This window comes from Loxodonta africana, chromosome 1 (genome assembly GCF_030014295.1).
Source record: "Loxodonta africana isolate mLoxAfr1 chromosome 1, mLoxAfr1.hap2, whole genome shotgun sequence".
Lineage (NCBI taxonomy): Eukaryota > Metazoa > Chordata > Mammalia > Proboscidea > Elephantidae > Loxodonta > Loxodonta africana.
In genome coordinates this window covers 82,818,630-82,843,554 of record NC_087342.1, presented here as the reverse complement: position 1 = coordinate 82,843,554, position 24,925 = coordinate 82,818,630, and the positions used below count along the sequence as shown (strand labels likewise).

Genomic DNA, 24,925 nt, shown 5'->3' with positions numbered 1-24,925 from the left:
ATAGTAGGGGATTTCAACACAGCACTCTCAATAAAGAACAGAACATCTAGAAAGAAACCCAACAAAGATACAGAAGATTTAAGGCCACAATCAACCAACTTGACCTCATAGACATATATAGAACACTCCACCCAAGAGCAGCAATGTACACATTGTTTTCCAATGCACACATTGTTTTCCAATGCACATGGAAGGTTCTGCAGAATAGATCACATCTTAGGCCACAAAGCAACCCTCAAAAAAATCCCAAACATTGAGACTGTACAAAGCATCTTCTGTGATCACAATGCCATAAAAATGGAATTTAATAACAGAAAGAGCAAGGAAAAAAATAAAATTAAATACTTGGAAACCAAATAGCACCTTGCTTACAAACCACAGGGCAATAGAAGAAATCAAAGATGGACTAAAAAAAATTACTAGAATCAAATGGGAATGAAAACACATTATACCGAAACCTTTGGGATACAGCGAAGGCAGAGCTCATAGTTCATTTTATAGCAATAGATGCACACCTCAAAAAAGAAGAAATGGACAAAATCAAAACATTAGCTACACAACTCGAGCAAATAGAAAGAAAACAGCAAAAGAGCCTGCAGCCACCAGAAGAAACAAAATAATGAAGATCAGAGCAGAAATAAACGAAGTAGAGAATAGAAAAATAATAGAAAGAATCAAGGAAATCAAGAGTTGGTTCTTCGATAGGATCAACAAAGTTGACAAACCATTGGCCAAAATGACAAAAGAAAAATAAGAGAGGACTCAAATAACCCAAACAAAAAATGAAATGGGGGACATTACAACAGACCCAAATGAAATTCAAGGAATCCTAACAGTACTATGAAAAACCATACTGCAACAAATTTGAAAACCTGGAGAAGTAGCCAAATTTCTAGAAACACACTACTTAAACAAAACAAACTGAGGTTAAAAATCTGAACAGACCCATAGCAAGAGAAGAGGCTGAAAAGGTAATGAAAAAAAAGACTCCCAACAGGATGAGTCCTTGAAGGCGCTGGCCCCTTGGTGCCACAGAGGCACTGTTGCTGCTGCTGACCTCTCTGCAGGTATACTGTTACTACTGAAAGTTGGCCCACTTGCAATGCCAGGGAAACTCAGCTATTAGTATGTCCAAGTATAAGCTTTCTGTGATCAGACATGGGAAGGGTGCTTAGAATAAGGAGAAGTGCTTTTGTAGCTGGGTGAACCAGGAACTTAAAAACACAAGAATGGAGGAAGCTCAGAAGTGTGGGAAGCAACTCAAAGGGGTAAACTTTGAGTTTAACTTTGTATTCATGTCAATCCTGAATCAGTCCATCCACACTACCTGGCTGATCCTAGAGGAACTGGGGCAGGAGTGAGTTCCTGTGGAAAGTTCCTGGCTTCAGTACTGAGCCTGGACTGGTCTCAATAGGGAGAAAATGGCTTTTAATCATGGAGAAGAACAGGTGAGGCTCTGGAGAAAATGCTACAGTGAGACTCTGCCTCCCTTTGAGTAGTCCCTTCTGTCCTACCAGGAGATCTAAAATGACGGGAAGTATAAAGTGTGCGACTTGCCTGTGGATCAGCTGCCACCATCTGAAAGCCTAAAGGATGTTCTGGGGACTTTTTCCCTATTGGAATGAAAGGATTGCTCCAGAAGTATTAAGTGGCAAAACCATTCTGATATCTGCTCATGGAAATAACAGTAGGGCACTCATGAAGCATCTGGAAGGTATCTCGGAAGAAGACATTCTCAACATCACTCTCCCTACTGGTGTCCCAATTCTCCTGGAATTGGATGAAATCCTGCATGCCATTGGACCTCACCAGTTCCTAGACAACCAGGAGGTGATGTAAGCAGCCATTAAGTAGAGGATCAAGTAAAAGTTAAGCGAGCTGAAAGATAGTCTTTCCCAAGTGTGGCCTCCGAATAGGTGCATAAGCATTGGCATGTAGTGTGTTGTGGGTGCTGATCACTCTTCCCATCTCTGTCTCTGTCTCTCTGTCTCTCATGAATTTGCATTTTCCAGAGCTAGGCTGTGAGGTAGAGTTTGTACGGGTTACTTATCTTTGTCTAGATAACGGCTTTAGGACACCTAAGTGCTTTTGTCCTAAGATTTATAAATTAGCAGTCCTGCAAGCCCTGTTTGAATTAGTTACCAACCTGGTAACAAGCAGGGCTTAATCAAGGTCATAAGTTTCTGAGATGGGAGAGTAATAAGTGGAGGTGAAGTTCAAGGTGTCTGTCATTCAAGAAATCATCATTATTAAGTCACTATTGCCAGGCACTATTCCCAGTCTGAGGTTATGGCTGTAAAAAAAGATAAAAATCCTTAAAGTTTGTATTGCTGTCCATTTAGTTATCTTAAGTAGTTCATTTCATCTTTATGTTTACTAAGACTTTCTGCATTGTGTGGGATTTGAAAGAGTGGATTTTGGCTCCAGCAAACGGTGGAATCTTGGAAGACCTCTTACAAACACGGCTAATTTTCAAGGAGGATCTTCATGATGTCTCTTTCATGATAGAGATGTAGCTCAATAGGAATTTGTCCTTTCCTTAAGAGGGTTCAAAACCATACACACTTCTTTAAAATTTCCAAAAATTCTGTATTTTTTCCTTTTTAAAACACATTTTGTGTACTCACATGGAAAAAAACACATTATTTGATGGATTGCCTTGAAATGTCTCCCTGTTTCTACCCTCTGTGTCTCTTCACCACCCAAGGCAGCTGTTTCAGCACAAGGACAACAAGCATAAAGCAAGAAAATAGAGAAAACAGAGTTTGCTTGCTCAGGATTTCTCAGTCAGAAGCAAAATCTTGCCCCAACATTAATGTGAACAATAATCTGTGATTCCTTTTCCATTGTCACTGAAGAGCAAGAGAGAAAAATAAGGACTGAAAGAAGATAGAAAAAACAGCCTTGATTATTTCATTTGGAATTCCCTTAGTTATCTAAGTAGTGTTTGGAGCATGGAGCTGCAGGAAATTACCAAGCAGAAAAGCTTTTTCCTGTTTTACCCATTCCTCCCACTTTTTGCCTTTCTCCTTGTGTACCCACCCATCCAGTGTCTCCAAAAACTGAATCCTATTCTCAGACATGAACAACAAGGAGACCGTACAATTTTGGGTAAGGGAGTGGAAAATATTGGATAAGATAAGATTAGGTATTTAAATACACAAGGGTCTTGCAAACAAAAAGTTAAGTAATGTTTTGAAAGAATGGCTAAATTACATTATTTGAATTAGTTGGGAGAGAGACAGATCTAGAGCTCCGTGTTTCATTCCTCGGTTTTGCCAGTTGTGTCTAGTTTTGCAGAATAGCTGTTATAGGCTTTCTTGTATAGTGGTTGCATCCAAGGGCTCTGGGATTTTAATAGAACTGAGTATAGTGCAATAAAACCTGAGATAGCCAGTACCTGTGTAAGGTGGAAATCTGTCAGAGAAGGAAAATTCAAATATTCTCCACTAATAGGAGTGATAATAAAGGGGTAAGACTGTACACTGTCAAGGGTGGAGCACTTTCAAGACCTGGAGAAACACGGCAGTTCTGTCAAATTGTGACTCTCACAGATTGCACTGTACAGCCATCCAAGGGAGAACTAGGTGAAAAAAGTTACATTAATATCTATATTATCACTCATAAGAGTATTTATTGAATTTTTTAACTCCAATCAAGCTGTGAACATGCATATTTTTATGATCCTCTCATTTACTTACATATTGCTGAGGTCTGCCAGGAAGTGTTAATTGATATTTTGCATGTTTTATTTTTTTTTTATCCTTAAATAATCTTACTGATAAAAGTTTGTTTAAAATAGTAACAGTAATGATATATTGGTTAATTATAGCTTAAGAATAAGTGAAATGTATGACAGCAATGTTACAAGCAATGGAAGAATTTGAATACTCTGTTATATCTGTACTACTCATGAAGTGATACAGTGCTATTTGGAAAGAAAGAAAGAAACAAAGAAGAAGGGCACTAAATAGAAAGTAGTTACCAATATGGTAGATACTGATTAAACTATATTGATAATCACTTGAAATGCAAACGGTCTAAATATATGTATCTTAACCTGGATTTTCTAAAGAAGCAAAATCAGTGAAACGTATACATAAATATATAGAGAGAGATTTACTTCAAGGAAATGACTCATCCAACTGTGGGATCTGGCAAGTCCCAAATACGTGGATCTGGGGGAAGGATGAAAATCTCTGCTGGCTCATGGTGTTGCAGGGGCTGTTGATTTCAAGTTCTACAGGTCAGGTGGCATGCTGGGGAACCCTTTTTAAAATTTTCTTTTGAAGTCCTGTCTATTTACATTCTGTTTTACTCTTATAATTGACCTATCCCTCCATCCTGAAGCTATTGTTTCATTCATGCCTTATGAATTCCTCTTCTGGACCATATTGAGGGCCCTGAGTTACCTGGATGTCTAGGGTATGGAGAAAAAGACCCTTAAAATGAAACACTGAGTGCATCGCTCTGGGAATTTCTTCTGAGCGTGGCTTTCCTCCATTAAATGTGGCCTTTAACATTCTGATTGACGTAACAGCAAATATAATGAAGAGTCTTTGAAATAGTAAGAATGAATTTTAATAATTTGGTGCCTCAGGTTAAAAGGTATCTAGAGGAAATCAAAAGAAGTGACAACGGGGGCTTGATTTTTTGCCACCTATAAAAAAAAATTTTATTATTTTTTTTTATAATGTAAGACAGAGACTTTTAACCAGTCAAGTTTTTTTAAAAAGATACAATTACAATGTCCTGTGGCTATTTCCTCTGCCTTCACTTTCAAGTCCTATAGCCTAAAGAATCAGTATTTCCCGTTCTTTCCTCAGTGCCTCCTGACCAAAGCAGCTGCTGATTCCCCTTAACAGTAAACAACGCCAGGGCCAGCTTCCGGGATGGAGCGGCTCAGGAAGTAGGACTTTTATTTAGATAAAGTTGACTATTATCCACCAGGGGGGTGTAGGTCAGTGGTAGGGTGCATACTTTGCATAGATGAGGACGTGGGTTCCATCCCTGGCATCTCCACCCTTTTTCTCTGATTGAACATTATCTAAATCCAATCCTGAAGGAATACAGATTTAGTTCTAATATTTTCCATACCATTCCTATACACATAGAGAGTAAAAGCACGACCCGGTGGATTGCCTTGAACGCTCTTCCATTGGTAGGCTGTGAGCCTCTACATCCACTTAGATGACTGTAACAACAGAACTAAGACATTCGGAAAGGGGAGAAAAGAAGAACTGGATCCCAACTCAATTTGAAACATCAGAAACAAAAGCCTGCACATTAACTGGTGGTTTACCTTGGCTCCCATTTGTACTCTTATTAAAGAGATAGAAAGACAGAAAAAGGGGTGAGGAAGGGCATCGCGGACAGTTTTCTTTAGTGCCTTGTGTTTTCTGGGCCAAAGGACTGAGCAGAAGCAGAGGAGCCCATATTATGCCCACCGATTTCTCTACGCGTGTTCTGTCTAAAAACGAGAAATTGGAGGGCTGTAGGTTCCGAGTCCTTTTCGGTGAACGAGCGACTTGGACTCTGGACAAGAGAACGAAGACTGTAAGGGAATTAGAAGCCTTCCTAATACTCAAGGATAAGAAATAACTAGGATCAACATATTCCCAATTGATATCCCATAATATCAATTTCCCTATATTTCCTCACTCATTCCATTTTCCTTCTTATTTTAATCTTTAAATAAAACATTTACTAGAAACTTCAGCTAACATCAAAAGGAGGTACACCCATGTGAAGAAACAGGGAAAGGTTTTTTTGTCAAAATTGAAAATAGATACAAGGAGTTTCCAGTTTAGGTCCTATTCGAGCTACAATGAACTGTCTTATCTTTTTTTTTTTTTTTTGTACACCTTATCATTAGTAATATGTCCTATGTACAGTGTTACTTATATTATCATTCTCATGCCAACCCTGCAAAATAAAGATCAAATTTATAAAAGTGTTGATAATAAAGGGCAATAATAATGAAAACAAAACAAAAGGTATTTGACTAATGTAAGAATTGCTTTGGGACACCATCATTAGTCAGGGACTAGTACAAATAAAAGGTGAATGGGTCACAGATATGCTGGATGCTCCCTACTAGAGAATAGCTGCTTCCTCTGTTCCTTCACGGTCAGTTTGATCAGGTGTGCTTTGTATGACCACTAAACTTCCAGGAATTTCTGGTCCACTGCTTGTAACTTTCTAATGCTTTATTTGTTTCAAAACTGTCTCTATCTCTGTATGCATTCCTGTTGAATCAAAGCATCTTTAGGAAGACACAGAATTTAATGTTCACTCCTAGCATTCCCATGTGGGATGTCATTTCTTCTCTGATGTAAATACCCATAGCAAGTAGTCAGGAGAGAGACTGCCTGGCTTCCAAGTCTGATTGACCACAGGTTGGTTCTGCTCCTGGGGTCAATTATTTATTTGTTTTTGGGTGCATTTTACCAACAGAGGTAACGTAATCATTTCATGTGTTAGCTCTTTTTCCTGCTATCCACTTGTTTTCTCCAGGCACTTTAAGAAAGCAGTAGGAAAAATTGAAAGGCGAGTGTGGGGAGAGTAATACTGGCTTCATAAAATGAGTTAGCAAGTGTTCCCTCCTCTTCTATTTTCTGGAAATGATTGTGCATAAAAAAAATAGTTAGTCTTAACTCTTTAAATCTTTGTTGGAATATTCTAATTAATCTTTCTAGACCTGGTGATTCTTTTTTGGCGTGGAGGAGTTTTAAAATTACTAAATCAAATATCCTTAATATAAAACCAAAAACCAAACCCACTGCCATGGAGTGGATTCTGACTTATAGTGACCCTATAGGACAGAGTAGAACTGCCCCATAGAGTTTCCAAGGAGTGCCTGGCAGATTTGAACTGCTGAGTTTTTGGTTAGCAGCCATAGCACTTAACCACTACCTACCTACCAGGGTTTCCAATCCTTAATATAGTGCTGTTCAAAATACATATTCATATTGGGTGAATAGTGGCAGTTTGAGTTTTTTTTTTTTTTGAGCAACTGGTCCATATCAATTAAGTTGTCAAATTTGTGTTTAGAATTGTTTATAGTATTTCCTTATTATTCTTTTGTTGTCTGTAGAGCCTATAGTGATATCCTGTGTCTCATTACTGATCCTGATACTTTTTGTTTTCCTTTGTTTTGGTTGGTTTGTTTTTGTCAGTCTTGCTAGAGGTATGTTAATTTTATTCATCTTTTCAAAGAACTTACTGTTTCATTGATTTTCTCCATTTTGTTTACTTTGAATTTAATTTCTTTCTGCTCTTATTTTTACTATTTCTTTCCTTCTGCTTGATTTGAGTTTATTTTGCTCTTCTCTCTCTTTCTTTATTTTTTTCTCTTCAAGTGAGAGCTTAGATAATTGATATGAGGCTTTTTTTTCTTTTCTTCTGAATGCATTTAGTGCTATAAAATTCTTTCTCAGTACTGCTTTAGTGAGTCCCACAAACTTTGACATGTTGTATTTTCATTTTTATATCCTTGACACTTCCTTTTTGACCTATAGATTATATAAAAGTGTGTGGCTTAGTTTCCGACTTGGAAAATTTTTTTAATGTTTCCGTGACTGATTTTTAGTTTGATTCCATTGTGGTTAGAGAAACCACTCTGTATGATTCAATTCTTTTAAAATGTGCTGAGGTTTGTTCATTTGCCCAGACTATATACTCTATCTTGATACATGCTCCATGGGGACTTGAAAAGAATGTGTATTCTACTCTTGTTTGGTGAAGTGTTATATAAATGTTGATTAGGTCTTTTGGCTGCTGCAGTTTTTAGCCCTTGTATATCTTTGCTGATTTTTTCTTTAGTTGCTTTTCAATTATTTAGAGACAGGTGTTGAAGTCTAGAACTATAATTGTGTATTTATCTACATCCCTTTTCAATTCAATCAGTTTTTTCTTCACACATTTGGCAGCTCTGTTGTTTGGTGCATTTATGTTTATTGCTGCTATTCAGGTATTCCCAACTTATCTCGTATTAGTGTTACAATGAAACACACAACTGTTTTTTTTCTTATCATTAGTAATATGTAATACAGTGTATAATTTGTTACTGTCATCACATCTGTAAGTTTGCATGTAATTTTTTCAAACTCCCAAGACAAATAAAGCTTGGATTTATAAAGATACTGATAATAAAAGGCAATAACAATGAAAACTAAAAAGAAGAAATGAGATATTCAACTTACAGCAGAACCATCTTAAGAAGGAGTCATAGACTGACTTGATTAGTAAACTTTCACTTAAAGCACAATAAAAATTATTTAAAAAAAAAAAAGGAGTCGTTAGAATGGAACCAGGTTGTAAGTTGGTGACTTCCTGTTCCTTTTGGTGGATCGATCCTTTGATAATTAAGCAATGTCTATCTCTGTCCCTGCTAATTTTTTGTTCATTATTTGATATAAATATAGCCACTTGTGTTTTCTTTTGATTGTTTGCATGATATATCTTTTTAAAAATTCTCTTTTATTTCTACCTAACTATATAGTTACATATATGAAATGAGTTCCTTGTAGACAACATATACAGGCATTCCACGGGCTACAAACCTCTGACTTCAAGAGAACTCCTTTTTCCCTTTTATGTTAGGTAAATTTGCTCTCACTTTGAAATGATTGAGTCAACGCTACTCCAACAAATTCTTCACCACAATCACATTTACATGCTGCATGTACAGCTTTTAAATCAATGAAAATGCTTCTGCCCTTTTCTTGCACTAAAGGAAGGCTAAATAAGAACCATATGCACTTGTTTTGACTTATCTACAAATTTTTCAAAATTTTTTTTATTGTGCTTTAAGTTTACAAATCAAGTCAGTCTCTCATAGAAAAATTTATATACACCATGCTGTATACTCCTAGTTTTTCTCCCCCTCATGAGACAGCACACTCCTTCTCTCTACCCTGTATTTCCATGACCATTCAGCCAGCTTTTGTCCCCCTCTGCCTTCTCTTCTCCCCTCCAGACAGGAGCTGCCCTCATGGTCTTATGTGTCTACTTGATCCAAGAAGCTCACTCCTCACCAATATCATCTTCTATCTTATACTCCAGTCCAATCCCTGCCTGAAGAGTTGTTTTTGAGAACAGTTCCTGTGTTGGGCTAACAGAGCGTCTGGGGACCATGACCTCTGGGGTCCTTCTAGTCTCAGCCAGACCATTAAGTCTGGTCTTTTTACTACAATTTGAGGTCTGTATTCCACTTCTCTCTTTCTCCTTCAGGGATTCTCTGTCGTGTTCCCTGTTACAGCAGCTATTGGTTGTAGCTGGACACCTTCTAGTTCTTCTGGTCTCAGACTGATGTTTATCTACAGATTTGAATTAAAGACTTAAACACACAGCTAGGAATGGCTACCATTTCTTTTTATGTTCTGGTTTTCTTCAGATTCGTGTGGAGAAAAGAGCAGGAAGAGAGGAGAGAAAAAGCAGAACTTCTAACAGAGGTAACTAGGGTAAAATGAAGGTCTTCTACATAAGAAAAATAATTAAGAGTAGAATAAAGATTGCCTGAACAAGGACTTGAATCCTGGACTCTCAGATTAAAAGTCTGATGCTCTACCAACTAAGCTATGCAGGCCTGTGTATGTAGCTTTTCTGAGTACTTCTTTTACATTTTTATATGGCAGTTGCAATGCACTAGCTGCTCTTCGGTAATCCTGTGGGGGTCTTCTTCTCTGTCGTACAGGTTCTCTATGAGTCGAAATCGACTTGATGGCAACAGGTTTGATTTTTGGTTATATGTGACCAATTGGTTTCATATTTCAGTACTCAGATAGTTTTGTTTGAATTCTCTTTGTTGGCAAGAATATTTTGTTTGAAAGAGGTGCTGTCATCCGTCAGATCATTGCTCTTTCTCCTGTCTTTGCCTTGTATCTCTTTAGATTTTAACAACCAAAGCAGCTACCCTTAAACAAATCACTGCCAGTTTCTGATCATACTGCTAGACCTGGAGGACGTCATTACTTGCCAAATGTTGTGATTTTATCTCTTTGTTTCTTATTTCCCCAACTGCACCTATTTTTCTGGAAACAACACAAATGCTACTCTTCTTCTTATCCCTCTGCATTGTCTTGTACATCTTTCTTGCAGCCATGGGAAACAGGAGAAAAGAGTTGGAGAGAATTTGAAGACCTACGAGAATGTACCAAAATGATGGTGATGCAAAGATGCCTGGGTTTAATCTTCTGCATCTCTGTGCTTGCTTTCTTAATGATGCACCTCATCTACCAATGTGAGCCACTCCTTCTTCTCAGTTTCTTTCTCTTCTTCCTCTTCCTTCTTCATGTCTTTATTCACCATTTGTGGCCACATTCAAAGGAAAAGGGTAATTATCTTGATGAATTAATGTACATTAGGACATACTGTCCAGAGTATGATCCAAGATAGTTCATTAGTCTTGGCATAAACCTGGAGAAAAAAATGTACAGGGAATCTGGGAACAAATGGGGAAGTTTTGGTGTGAAGGAAAGACTATCTCCTCTGGGGAGGAAAGACAGGGTGTTTCCTCTGCGAAAAGAGTATTGTTTATTTCTTTAAAAAAACTTGGCACTTCCAAGAAACCAAGGCTATATGAAAACTGAATTTATAATTACTAATAATTTTTTTTTTAATCTTCAGCTGTTTGTCAATTTCTTTTCTCTCCTACCCTATGACTATATAAGGCATAGTTGGGGGTGGGTCACACAAAATCCCTTGGATTCATTTGTGGATCAATACCAAGAGAACTCAGGGATGACATTTAAGCAAAATACCTGAGGGGTTAGCATTTCAATGAGAGAAGGACCCCTCCAAACTATTTTGGCTCTCTTCTCCCACTTGAAGTAGCTTGGAAGTCACCAAATTGCACATCAGACATCTGCACCACTCACCAAGGGAGGTTTGGGACCCAGTACCTGGTTCCAGCTCGGTGTCAGGTGAGTCTTCTACTTGTTGATAGAGGATCAAGTTGTTAAAACCTATGTTAGGAATGGATTAAAATAAAATATTTTCCTGGCTTTAAAAACAGGCATTTCAGACAGGGAGAGCTCTTGTTTGAGCTTCCAGACCATTCTCCTTGGAGCATTGCCATCTTATCTTTGAAACAGGAAAGGTCTGAACATACTAACCTTTGGAGCTCCCTTTCCTCATGCTGTTATCTGCATCCCTTTATTGAAGTGTTTATTTCTTGGCTGGTATTTCTCCACCCAAAGCGTCATTATTATCAGTGACTTAAAGAAGAGTGTCCTGGAAGAAATATGTCAGTTCTGATCATCGCAAAGTTTATTAATGCTGTGTAATTGTTTTCAGTGGTTTCAGCTGCTACTTGATTTCTTTTGGAATGTTGTTAAATTTTCTTCCAATGTAAAGTTAAGCATTTGTAAACAAAAACCGAATCCTCCCTAGCAACACTTCCCTTGCAGATTTGGAATACTTCTTTAATGTATTGGTCCTGTGGCCCGATGGTTGAGGCCTCTGATTCTGGGTCCGGAGATTGAAAGCTGGAGCCCCTTCTTGGTGCCTTATTTGTGGTTTAGCAAGAAGTAGAAGCTTCTTCAAATGGCTTCTAATGGAGAGTGTTTGTTATAGGAAACATAAGAAACTGAGATGCATCTATCTATTCTTACCCTTCTCTGCCCTCTCTCTCCTCAGCCGCCTACATAGTCCTTTGGCTGCATCTTCCTCAGAAATCTTTGATGTGATGTGAAATGAACACGTTATATGACTGTATTTAAAGTGTTAAAGACAAGAAACTGGTATTCTGTAGGCGAATATAAAAAATGTAGAAGGGAAGGATTTTTAATCGGACACTTGCCAATACTCATGTCATTTTAATTCAGCTAGGTGTGTGTGCAGTGTGGGATATTTTCTACAACATGGTGTTTGAAAACCTCCAATGAAATTGTTTTACGATCAACCAGAATAATGGCTCTGCTAAAACCAGGAGTGGCACAAGAAACTTTTAAGACCTTAAGGCTAATTTCCTCCCAAAGTGAACTATTGTGGCCAGTGATAATGTCGGTCACGCACATTTGGATTATAGTTTCAGTGTTCGTGTTGAGTATGTCCTCGTTTCTTGAGAGCTGTGGTTTGGGTTGTCCAATGTCCTCTAATCACTCATCTGCCATTGCCTGCTCTGTCAATGACAGCAATAGAGGGCCATTTTAACTGATTGTGATTGAGTCATTTACGACTCCTAAAGTCCATATAGGACAGAAAGGCTGCCCCATGGGGTTTCCAAGGAGAGGCTGGTGGACTCGAACTGTCCACCTTTTGATTAACAGGTGAACTCTTAACCACTGTGCCAAGTGAGGGCAAGAAAATCAGATGGAAACTTTCCTCTAGTCTGACTGAACAGATATGACTGCTTAAATGATTAAAAGAATTAAAGGGTTTTTGTAGGGCCGTTTCCTTTTCTCCTTTCTTTGCATCCTTGTTTTTCTACCTTGATTATCCATGATATACTAACTAAAACAGAATATTAATGGATTAGTTGTTGTGGCAAAAGTCTTCTTGCTTTGGGGCAAGGGCTGGTTCCTTTTTTTTCTCTTCCTTCTTGTCTTCCTTCTGCTAACGTCCAGCCCTGGGAGGTTCTAAGTCCCAAAAGTAGAAATGGAAGAACCCTAAAAGCAGCTACTTGGACCTTCGGCTTCCTTTTCCTGTGAGCAGAACAAACATGATAAAAAAAAAAATGAGAGGATGAGAGTTGCTAAACCATGAAGTGGAGGTGCCAGGAATTGAACCAGGGACATCGTGCATGCGAAGCACACGCTCTACCACTGAGCTACACCCCCTGGAGCCTGACTAGCTTGGTGAAGGCTTTTCTTTTGATAAAAGCATACTGATATTTTTCCTGTGGAGTTCCTTCTTCCCACCCTTCCTCCCCGCCAAAAAAAAAAAAACAAAACCTGAAGAGTTGCCTAGAAAAAGACCACAGGGTTAAATTCCACACTTTCTGGAATTAGTAATGTAGATACTGTCTAGCCACGATACAAGGAGAAGATTAACTAGATTGTCGTCTGAATAACCCTTTCTAGTTCTAGGATCTTTCCACTCCTGTAGTCCTCACCATATACTCTCCCCAGCAGACTCTTTAAATGAAAGTTACTTGCCTCCACCGGGAAAGTTCCAAGAAAATCACATCTCTCTAACTTATATCATACTGTTAATGACTCCAAATGGGTAGCTCCTTAGTTCACTGGCAGCCACAAGCTTTAGTGGAACTGGTTAATTGAACTTCACTTCTACTTGGGTCAGTGCCCTGCCACCATCCTTTCCAGCTGACTCTCATTGCTCCTGTCACTTCACATCTTCTGAGCTTGTCCTTAGTTCTGCTTCCACACCTCCATCTCTATCTCTCTTTTGGGGATCATGTCCACAAATGATTTTAAAGGTGGGGGAAACTTCAAAACTCCATCAGCTTTACATGAAGTGACTCTTTTTTCCAGACTGGAGGAATCTACAGGTCAAACGCAGAGTCAGGAAGTGCATAGCAGCAACCAAGGAATCCTGTCAAACTCCTTTCCCTCTGGGAACGCACTGACATAATAGGAAAACTTCCTACAGGTATAGATGTTTGAAAGAATAAAGTCAAAGAGCCCTTGAAATCACCAAATATGCCATCAGGGAATCAGAACATACGAGGAGGTCCTGAATAATACTAAACAGATAGGGCTGCACTGGGGAGGGAAGAACCTAACTAAGGGCTGTTCTCTCACTGGGATGCTTTCAGCTTAGTGTGTATGGTGGATGATCTGTACAGTGAGTCAAAAACCTGTTTATACAAGATCCTCCACAGTGGGTCCATGTGATATGGAGGAATGTATTGCAGGTCTTTTATTGCAGGTAGGTCTCTATTTAAAGACTTAAAATACTGAACTTAAGTATCTACTGGTGCTAAAATTAAAAAATTCCTCCAGAAACCTGGACAATGCTCCAAAACTTCTGGGCATGTTATCGTTAAACATCCATCTGTAAACCAACCTCATTAATCCCTCTAGAATGCCCCTTCTTGTTTTCCCAAGGACCTTGCTCACTCTGAAGTATCAAATGGCAGATGCCTAACATAGAAGTTTCTTTTTCCCAAAACCTGTATCTGTAGGATTTTGTGTGTTCCATGTGACTTGTTCTTCTGCACTACTGTACCAACTGTACACTTTTTCTTTCACCACAAGATCGTAAAGGGCATATAAGCAAGAAACGGCTTTGCGATAGGCCCAGCAGTTTCTCTAGACCTGACTGCCCATTTGCAAATCTCTCTCTCTTTCTCTCTCACTCACTCAATAAATAGTTGAGATCTTTAGTTTTATTGTTTTTAGCACTCGTGAAGACAGGGAAGGTCAGAAGCAAGTAGTTCCGATTCTCCTTGTCTTAGAGAAAGAGTGCTGGAAGATATTCACTGTCTGGTGACTTGGTGCAGGAGGGATACATCATTTTGACAGAAATTGAGGACCTTTCCAATCCTGGGAAAGGATCCAGGACTTTTAGACCTTTAGGACTCTCCCAGATGAGCTACGTCTGTCACACCTTTACTTTGACCATTGCTAATAATTTTCTCAGCTTTCTGTTTGGAAAGCTTTCCTAGAGAAATGTCGTTCCCTATTTCCTTGCTCAGATGAATTTGGGAATGCACCTGCCACCCTGTAGGGTTATTAATCCTAAATATTACTGCCGGCAGAGAAGGAGATGGTGAATCAGAGGGTAAAGGGATGGAGGGAATCAATGGGTATGTGCTCAGCCTTCTGTCTTTTAATTGACACAGGACCAACCAAGGTCATTGACAGATTGTCCAAGGATGGCTTTACTTTTCTTCAATCCTTCTAAGTATATATATATATATACATATATATATATATATATATCGATGGCACTGGGTTGTTGTTGGGTTTTATATATATACATACGTATGGGTCCTACAAACTGGAATTCAAGTGAGCAGGATCTTTCCACTTTCTTTTATTCCTTCTAGTCTTCCTTGTTCTAATGCAACCAGATTGGGAGGTACAGTGGGATTTGAAACAGTGGAGTTTCTCCCTGGCCAACTATCAGATCTGTGAAAATCTCTTAGAAATACAGCTAATATTTCAAGGAGGATCTTCATGATTTTTCTGTCGTGAGAGAGGTGTGGCTCAATGGGAGTGTGTCCATTCCTTGAGAGGGTTCGAAACCATGCACACACATCTGCTTTTTACAATTCCTATATTTCCCTTCTCTTCTCCCTTTGAAAACACTTTTGCGTATTCGTGTGGAAATAAACACATTATTCGATGAACCGCCTTTAAATGTTTCCCCTTTTCTACTCAGAAGCCAGAAGCCCACCACCACATTAATGTGCTCAATAATCCTCTGCTTCCCATTCCAGTGTCATCAAAGAGCAAGACAAAAAAAAAAAAAAAAAGAAGGACTGGACTGAAAGAGGAGAGAAAGAACGGGCTCCATCATTTCTTTTGGAATTTCCTTAGTTTTTTAAGCTGTATCTAGAGCATAGGACAGCCTGAAGTTACCAAGCAGAGAAGCTTCTTCCTGTTTTACCTTCTATTCCTTGCACTCTTCCTCTACCAACCCATCCACAGTCTCCAAAAATTGTATCACATTTTTCAGACATGGACAGCAACAGACCTCATGTAATTTCGGGTGTATGAATAGATAATATTGAGCGAAATTTGTATTTAAAATCACACTAGTCTCCTACACAGTACTTTGAGGTATAACTGAGCTCTTGCTTGTAGCAGTCGGTATAGCTCAGCTAAGAGAGCGCTGTACTGAAGATTTGAAGGTCCCTAGTTCAATCCAAGGTTTCCGTAGTTCCGTTTGCCCATGCATAATTATTGTCATCCCTTTTTTAATACGACAATTGCATTCCAAGACCTTAGGACTATAGTACAACTAAGTGGAGCTAAATTTCAGCCAGCTTACCCCCCAGCAAGGGACATAGCTCAGTGGGAGAGGGCATTCTTTACATGTATGAAGACCTGAGATCGATCCCTGGAACCTCCGCAGTTTTTGTCGGATCCAACACTATTTAAATGCATTTTTTAAGGAACGGGGTCCTACGGTAAAGTATTGTGGTATTAACCAAAAGGCCACTGGTAGATTCTCGGAAATATTATGGGGCAGTTCTATCGTGTCCTATAATGTCACTATCAGTCGGAATCAACTCCATCGCAACCGTTTTTTCCCCCCCTTGGAGGAATACAGATTTAATTCTCCTAACGTTTTCCACTCCATTCCTGCACACGTAGAAAGTAAAAGCATAACCCGGTGGATTGCCTTGAATGCTCTTCCATTCATAGGCAGTGAGCCTCTACATCCACTAAGGACACTGTGGCAAAGGAAGGAAGACATTCACTAAGGGGAGAAGTGAAGAATCGGATCTCAAAGCAATTACTTGAATCACCAGAATCAAAAGCGTGCAAGTCAACAGGTGGTTCAAAAAAAAAAAAAAAAAAATTTTTTTTTTTCACATTGGCTCTCATTCGTTCCATTATTAAGGAGACAGAAAAAGAGATGGGGGCGGGGGACGGGCAATTTTCTTTAGTGCCTCGTGTTTTCTGAGCCAAAGGACGGAGCAAAAACGGAGGAGCCCATCTTAATGCCCCCGGATTTCTCTACCCGTGCTCGGTCTAAAAACAAGAGAAGGACGGCTGTAGATCCGGAGTCTTCTTAGGTGAGCGAGTGGCTTGAACTCTGGGCAAGGTAACGAAGACTGTCAGGGAAATAGAAGCCTTCCTAATACGAAAGTAGGAGAGTCAACACATTCCCAAATGATATTCCACAGTATCAATTTTCCTGTATTTCCTCACTCACTCCATTTTCCCCGTTACTTTAAATCTTTAAATAAAACATTTATTGGAAACCTCAGTTGACATCAAAAGGAGGCAGACCCATGTGAAGCAGCAGCGAAAGGTTTTTCTATCAAAAAGGAAAATAGACACAGGTAGTTCCGACGTGAGTTCTACTTGAGTAACAAAGAACCGCACTTACTACAGGCCCTTGTTTTGTTTTCTGTGTATCTTATAGTTAGTAATGTATCCTACAAAAAGGTTGCTTATGCTGTCATTCTCATGCCAATCCCCGAAAAGAAAGAACAAATTTATAAAAATATTGATAATAAAAGGCAAAAATGATGAAAACTAAAAACAAACAAAAAAATGTATTCGACTTATGTAAGAATCGACTTGGGGCACAGTCGTTAGCGGAGTACCACTACAAATAAAAGTGAACGGATCATAGCTATGCTGTATGCTTCATTTGTAAAGAACAGCCGCTGCCTCTGTTTCTTCATGGTCAATCTTATCACATCTGCTATGTATTACCAGTAAATTTCTAGGAATTTCCAGTCCACTGCTGGTACCTTTCTAATGCTTTATGGTTTCAGAAATGTCCATATATATATTCCTGTTGAATCAAAGCGTCTTTAGGAAGGCACAGAATTTGATGTTTGTCCCCAGCACTCCTATCTGGGGTACCTGCCTTGCTTCCAAGTCTGATTGGCCACAGGTTGGTTGTGTTCCTGGGGTCAATTATTTATTTGTTTTAGAGAGCATGTTATCAACAGAGGAAATGTGGTCATTTCATCTGTTAGCTGTCTTTTTTCTTGTTATCTACTTGTTCTTTCCAGGCAATTTATTCAGAGGTGTGAGTGGGGAGAGTTATACTGGCTTCATAAAATGAATTAGGAAGTGTTCCTTCCTCTTCCATCTTCTGGAAAAGATTGTGCATAGTTTGTGTTAACTCTTTAAATAATTGCTGGAATATTCCAATTAATCTTTGTGTACCTAGATATTCTTTTTTGGTTGATGGGATTTTTAAAATAACTAAATCAACTATCCTTTAGAGTTATAGTGTTATTCAAAATATGTACTCATATTGGGTGAGCAGTGGCAGTTTATGATGATTTTTGAAGAACTGGTTCATTTCAATTAAGTTGTCAAATTTATGTTTGTAGCATTGTTTACGGTATTTCCTTTGTTGTCTACAGAGTCTACAGTGATATCCCCTGTTTTGTTCCTGATGTTGATACTTTGTGTTTTCTTACTTTTTTTTTCTGAGTCTTGCTAGAGGTTTGTCAATTTTACTCATCTTTTCAAAGAACCAACTTATCGTTTCATTGATATTTTCTATTATTTTCAGTAGAATTTATTTCTGCTCTTATTTTTAATATTTCCTTCCTTCTGCTTGATTTGAGTTTATTGTTGGATTTAAGAAATTTTTTTTAGGTTCTTCAAATGAGAGCTTAGATAACTGATGTGAGGCTTTTTTCTTTTCTTCTGTATGCATTTAGTGCTATAAAATTCTTTCTCAGTACTGCTTTAGTTGTTTCCCACAAATTTTGACATATTGTATTTTCATTTTTATATCCTTGAGACTTTCTCTTTGACCTACATATTATGCAGAAGTGTATTGTATAGTTTACAAGTTGGAAGATTTGTTTTATCTTTCTATGACTGATTTTTAGTTTGTTTCCATTGTTTAAGAGAACCCACTCTGTATGATTCAATTCTTTTAAATTTGTTGAGGCTTGTGTGATGGCCCAGACTATATGCTCTATCTTGGTACATATTCCATGGGGACTTGATAAGAATGTGTATTCTGTTCTTGTTTGGTGAAGTGTTACATAAATGTTGATTAAATCTGTTGGCTGGTGGATGTAGCTTTCTTATACCTTTGTTGATTTTCTGTTTAGTTGTTTTTCAATTATTTAGAGATAGGTGTTAAAGTCTCCAATTATGATTGTGGATTTGTCTACATCTCCTTTCAATTCAATCAGCTTTTTCTTAACATATTTTGCAGCTCTGTTGTTTGGTGCATACACATTTAAAATTGCTATTCAGGTAGTCCTGACTTACCTCGGATTTGTGTTACGATGAAACACACAACTTTTTTTTTTTTTTAAATCTTATCATTAGTAATATATAGTACAGTGTGTAATTTGTAAATGTCATGGTATCCGTAAGCTTGTATGTACTTTTTCCAACCTCCCAAGACAAATAAAGATTGAATTTGATACTGATAATAAAAGGTAATCATAATGAAAACTAAAAAGAGAAAATGAGATGTTTGACTGACAGCAGAACTGACTTAGAAAGAAGTGGTCAGAACAGAACCCTGTTGTAAGTTGGGGACTTCCTATTCCTTTTGGTGGATTGATCCTTTTACTGTTCAGTGATGTCTATTTCTGTCTATGTTAATTCTTTGTTCTGAAATTTACATTATTTGATATAAATATAGCCACTCCTGTTTTCTTTTGATTAATGTTCTCATGATATATCTTTTTAAAATCCTCTTTAATTTCTACCTTACTATATAGGTACATGTATGAAATGAGTTCCTTGTAGACAACTTATATAGGCAGTTCCCGGGTTACAAATGCCTGACTTCAAGGCAACTCTTTATGCCCTTTAATGTTAGGCAAATTTGCCCTCACTTTGAAATGATTAAGCCAACCCTACTCCAACAAATTCTTCTTCACAATGACTTTTACCTGCTGCATGTACAGCTTTTAAATCACTGAAAATGCTTCCAGCCAAGGAAGGCTAAATAAGAACCATATGCACCTGTTTTTACTTCTCTACAAATTTGCATTAAAGACTTAAACACATAGCTAGGAATTGTTACTATTTATTTTTCCATTCTGGTTTTCTCCAGATTCCTGTAGAGCAAAGTGGGAAAAGAGAGAGAGTGAAGAAACAGCTTCTAAGAGAAGTAACTAGGGTAAAATGAAGGGCTTCTATGTAAGAGAAATAATTAAGAATAGAATACAGGGCACCTGAACACAGACTTGAATCCTGAACTCTCAGATAAAAAAGCCTGATGTTCTGCCGACTGAGCTACCAAGGCCCATTCATGCTGTTTTACTGAGCACCTGTCTATATGGCAGTTGCAGTGAACGAACTGCTCTTTGGTAATCCTGTGGGGGCCTTCTTCTCTGTCCTACAGGTTCTCTCTGAGTAGAATTGACTTGATGGCAACGGGTTTGTTTTTTTTTTTTGGTTATATATGGCCAATTGGTTTCATATTTCATGTGTTTAGATAGTTTTCCTTGCATTCTCTTTGTTGGCAAGAATATTTTGTTTGAAAGAGGTGCTGTCGTCGGTTGGATCATTTCTCTTCCTTCCATATTTGTCTTGTATCTCTTTATATTTTAACAACCAGAGAGGCGGCCCCTAGAGAAAGCACTACCAGGCTTCTGACCATACAGCTAGACGTGGAGGACTTCATTACTTGCCAAATGTTGTGATTTTTATCCCTTCGTTTCTTATTTCCCCACCTGCACCTATTTTTCTGGAAGCAACACGAATGCTACTCTTCTTCGTATCCCTCCGCATTGTCTTGTACATCTTTCTTGCAGCCTTGGGAAACAGGAGAAAAGAATTGGAGAGAATTTGAAGACCTATGAGAACATACCATAATGATGGGTATGTAAAAGAGCCTGGATTTAATCTTCTTAATTGTTATACTTGCCTTTCTTAATGAAGCAACTTGTCTACCAAAGTGAGCCACTACTTCTCAGTTTCTTTCTCCTCTTCCTTCTTCATATTTTATTTACTGTTTGCTGCCACATCCAAAGGAAGAGAATAATTATCTTGATGAATTAATGTACATTAGGACATACCATCCAGAGTATGATCCAAGATTGTTCATTAGTCTTGATCTAAACCTGGAGAAAATACTGATAGTGAATCTGGGAAAAAATGGGGAAGTGCTGGCGTGAAGGAAAGACTAACATCTCTGGGGAGGAAAGACAGAGTATTTCCTCTGGGAAAAGAATATTGTTTATTTCTTAAAAACAAAACAAACAAATAAAAAACTGTGTACTTCAAGAAACCAAGGGTATGTGAAAACTGAAAGAATTTGTAATTGCTGTACTTTAGGAGTTTGTAGATTTCTCTTCTACCCTATGAATGTAAAAAGCAGTGTTGTGGGTGGGTCACACAAAATCGCCTTATATTCATTTCTGGATCAATACAAAGAGAACTCACGAAAGGCTTTTAAGCGAAATATCTGAGAGGTTAACATTTCAATGAGAGAAGGGCCCCTCCAGGCTATTGTGGCTCTCTTCTCCCCATGTGAAGTACTGTGAAAGTCACCAAATTACACAACAGACTTCTGGACAACCCACCAAAGGAGGTTTGGGACCCACTATCTAGTTCCACCTCTGTAGCAAGTGATTCTTCTGCTTGTTGATAGAGGATCAAATTGATAAAACTTATTTTATGAATGGATTAAAATATTTTCCTGGTGTTAAAAACAGGCATTTCTGATAGGAGGAGCTCTTATTTGAGCTTCTAGACCTTTCTCCTTGGAGCGATGCCATCTTATCTTTAAGATGGGAAAGGTCAGAACATACCAGCATTTGGAGCTTCTTCTCCTCATGCTGTCATCTGCACCCCTTTATTGAAGAATTTACTTCTTGGCTCTTATTTCTCCACCCAAAAGCATCATTATTATCAGTGACTTAGTGGAGAGCATCCTCGAGGAAATACATCACTTCTGATCATTGCACAGTTTATTACTTCTATGTAATTGTTTTCAGTGGTTTCAGCTGCTATTGATTCCTTTTTGAATGTTGTTTTCTTCCAATTTCAATGTTAACATTTGAAAACAGAAATGAACGCTCCCTAGCAAACCTTTCCCTTCAAATTTGAACTACTTCTTTAATGTATTGGTCCCGTGCCTGAATGGATAAGTCCTCTGATTCTGGGTCAGAAGATTGAAGGTTGGAGCCCCTTCTTGGTGCCTTATTTCTGGTTTGGCAAGAAGTAGAAGCTTCTTGAATTGGCTTCAATGGAGAGTTTATTTTAGGAAACATGAGCAACTGAGAGGCATCTATTTATTCTTACTCTTCTCTGCACCCTCTCTCGTCAACCCTGTACATATTCCTTTGACTGAATCTCCCACAGAAATATTTGGTGTGATATGAAGTGACCACGTTACGTGACTTTATTTAAATTTCTAAAGACAATTAACTGGAATTCTGTAGGCGAATGTAAGAAATGTAGAATGGAAGGAATTTTAATCAGGTACTTGCCAATGCTCATGATATTTTAATTCAGCTAGGTGTGTGTGCACTGTGGAATGTTTTCTACAAACTGGTGTTTGAAAACTTTTAATAAAAGTCGTTTTATGATCAACCAGAATAACCGCTGTGCTAAAACCTGGAGTCACACAAAAGACTTTTAAGACCTGAAAGCTAATCTCCTCTCAAAGTGAACTCTAAAGGCCAACGATAGTGTCAGTTGCTCGAATTTGAAAATTACAGTTTCAGTGTTCCTGTTGAGTGTCTCCACGTTTCTTTTTTTTTTTTTAATTAATTTTTATTAAGCTTCAAGTGAACATTTACCATTCCAATCAGTCTGTCACATGTAGGTTTACATACATCTTACTCCCTTCTCCCACTTGCTCTCCCCCTATTGAGTCAGCCCTTTCAGTCTCTCGTTTCGTGCCAATTTTGCCATCTTCCCTCTCTCTCTATCTTCCCATCCCCCCTCCAGTCAAGAGTTGCCAACACACTCTCCAGTGTCCACCTGATTTAATTAGCTCACTCTTCATCAGCATCTCTCTCCCCCCCACTGACCAGTCCTTTTCATGCCTGATGAGTTGTCTTCGGGGATGGTTCCTGTCCTGTGCCATCGGAAGTACTGGGGAGCATTGTCTCTGGGATTCCTCTAGTCGCATTCATATCATATCATTAGGTATGGTCTTTTTATGAGAATTTGGGATCTGTATCCCATTGGCCTCCTGCTCCCTCAGGAGTTGTCTGTTGTGCTCCCTGTCAGGGCAGATATCGATTGTGGCCGGGCACCAACTAGTTCTTCTATCCCATTGGCCTCCTGCTCCCTCAGGAGTTGTCTGTTGTGCTCCCTGTCAGGGCAGATATCGATTGTGGCCGGGCACCAACTAGTTCTTCTGGTCTCAGGATAATGTAGGTCTCTGGTTCATGTGGCCCTTTCTGTCTCTTGGGTTCTTAGTTGTCGTGTGGCCTTGGTGTTCTTCCTTTGCCTTTGCTCCAGGTGGGTTGAGACCAAATGATGCATCTTAGATGGCCGCTTGTTGACATTTAGGACCCCAGGCGCCACAATTCAAAGTGGGATGCAGAGTGTTTTCATACTAGAATTATTTTGCCCCTTGACTTAGAAGTTTCCTCAAACCATGTTCCCCAGACCCCAGCCCCTGCTCCGCTGACCTTTGAAGCTTTCATTTTATCCCGGAAACCTCTTTGCTTTTAGTCCAGTCCAATTAGGCTGACCTTCCTTGTATTGTGTGTTGTCTTTCCCTTCACCCAAAGCAGTTCTTATCTACTGATTGATCAATAAAAAACCCTCTCCTTCCCTCCCTCCCTCCCCCATTTGTAACCACAAAAGTATGTGTTCTTCTCCATTTTTTCTATTTCTCAGGATCTTATAATAGTGGTCTTATACAATATTTGTCCTTTTGCCTCTGACTCATTTCGCTCAGCACAATGTCTTCCAGATTCCTCCATGTTATGAAATGTTTCAGAGATTCGTCACTGTTCTTTATCGATGCGTAGTATTCCATTGTGTGAATATACCACAATTTATTTACCCATTCATCCGTTGATGGACATCTTGGTTGCTTCCAGCTTTTTGCTATTGTAAACAGAGCTGCAATAAACATGGGTGTGCATATGTCTGTTTGTGTGAAGGCTCTTGTATCTCTAGGGTATATTCCGAGGAGTGGGATTTCTGGGTTGTACGGTAGTTCTATTTCTAACTGTTTAAGATAACACCAGAAGGATTTCCAAAGTGGTTGTACCATTTTACAATCCCACCAGCAGTGTATGAGAGTTCCAATCTCTCCGCAGCCTCTCCAACATTTATTATTTTGTGTTTTTTGGATTAATGCCAGTCTAGTTGGTGTGAGGTGGAATCTCATCGTAGTTTTAATTTGCATTTCTCTAATGGCTAATGATCGGGAGCATTTTCTCATGTATCTGTTGGCTGCCTGAATATCTTCTTTAGTGAAATGTGTGTTCATATCCTTTGCCCACTTCTTGATTGGGTTGCTTGTCTTTTTGTGGTTGAGTTTTGACAGAATCATGTAGATTTTAGAGATCAGGCGCTGGTCTGAGATGTCATAGCTGAATATTCTTTCCCAGTCTGTAGATGGTCTTTTTACTCTTTTGGTGAAGTCTTTAGATGAGCATAGGTGTTTGATTTTTAGGAGCTCCCAATTATCTGCTTTCTCTTCATCATTTTTGGTAATGTTTTGTATTCTGTTTATGCCCTGTATTAGGGCTCCTAGGGTTGTCCCTATTTTTTCTTCCATGATCTTTATCGTTTTAGTCTTTATGTTTAGGTCTTTGATCCACTTGGAGTTAGTTTTTGTGCATGGTGTGAGGTATGGGTCCTGTTTCTTTCTTTTGCAAATGGATATCCAGTTATGCCAGCACCATTTGTTAAAAAGACTATCATTTCCCCAATTGACTGACACTGGTCCTTTGTCAAATATCAGCTGCTCATACATGGATGGATTTATATCTGGGTTCTCAATTCTGTTCCATTGGTCTATGTGCCTGTTGTACCAATACCAGGCTGTTTTGACTACTGTAGCTGTATAACAGGTTCTGAAATCAGGTAGAGTGAGGCCTCCCACTTTCTTCTTCTTTTTCAGTAATGCTTTGCTTATCTGGGGGTTCTTTCCCTTCCATATGAAATTAGTGATTTGTTTCTCTATCCCCTTAAAATATGACATTGGTATTTGGATTGGAAGTGCGTTATATGTACAGATGGCTTTTGGTAAAATAGACATTTTTACTATGTTAAGTCTTCCTATCCATGAGCAGGGTATGTTCTTCCACTTAAGTATGTCCTTTTGAATTTCTTGTAGCAGAGTTTTATATTTTTCTTTGTATAGGTCTTTTACATCCTTGGTAAGATTTATTCCTAAGTATTTTATCTTCTTGGGGGCTACTGTG

The 24,925-nt window shown here is 38.6% G+C and overlaps 2 non-coding genes and 1 pseudogene across 2 annotated transcripts; 1 reads left to right on the top strand and 2 right to left on the bottom strand.

Annotated features, from left to right (window-relative positions):
• Positions 1 to 1,127: 1,127 nt before the first annotated feature.
• Positions 1,128 to 1,889, top strand: LOC100670953 (bisphosphoglycerate mutase-like; annotated as a pseudogene).
• A 7,627-nt stretch (positions 1,890 to 9,516) lies between these two features.
• TRNAK-UUU (transfer RNA lysine (anticodon UUU)) lies at positions 9,517 to 9,589 on the bottom strand. The gene has a single exon. It is a non-coding gene; the product is annotated as a tRNA-Lys (tRNA).
• A 3,121-nt stretch (positions 9,590 to 12,710) lies between these two features.
• TRNAA-CGC (transfer RNA alanine (anticodon CGC)) lies at positions 12,711 to 12,782 on the bottom strand. The gene has a single exon. It is a non-coding gene; the product is annotated as a tRNA-Ala (tRNA).
• Positions 12,783 to 24,925: the final 12,143 nt, after the last annotated feature.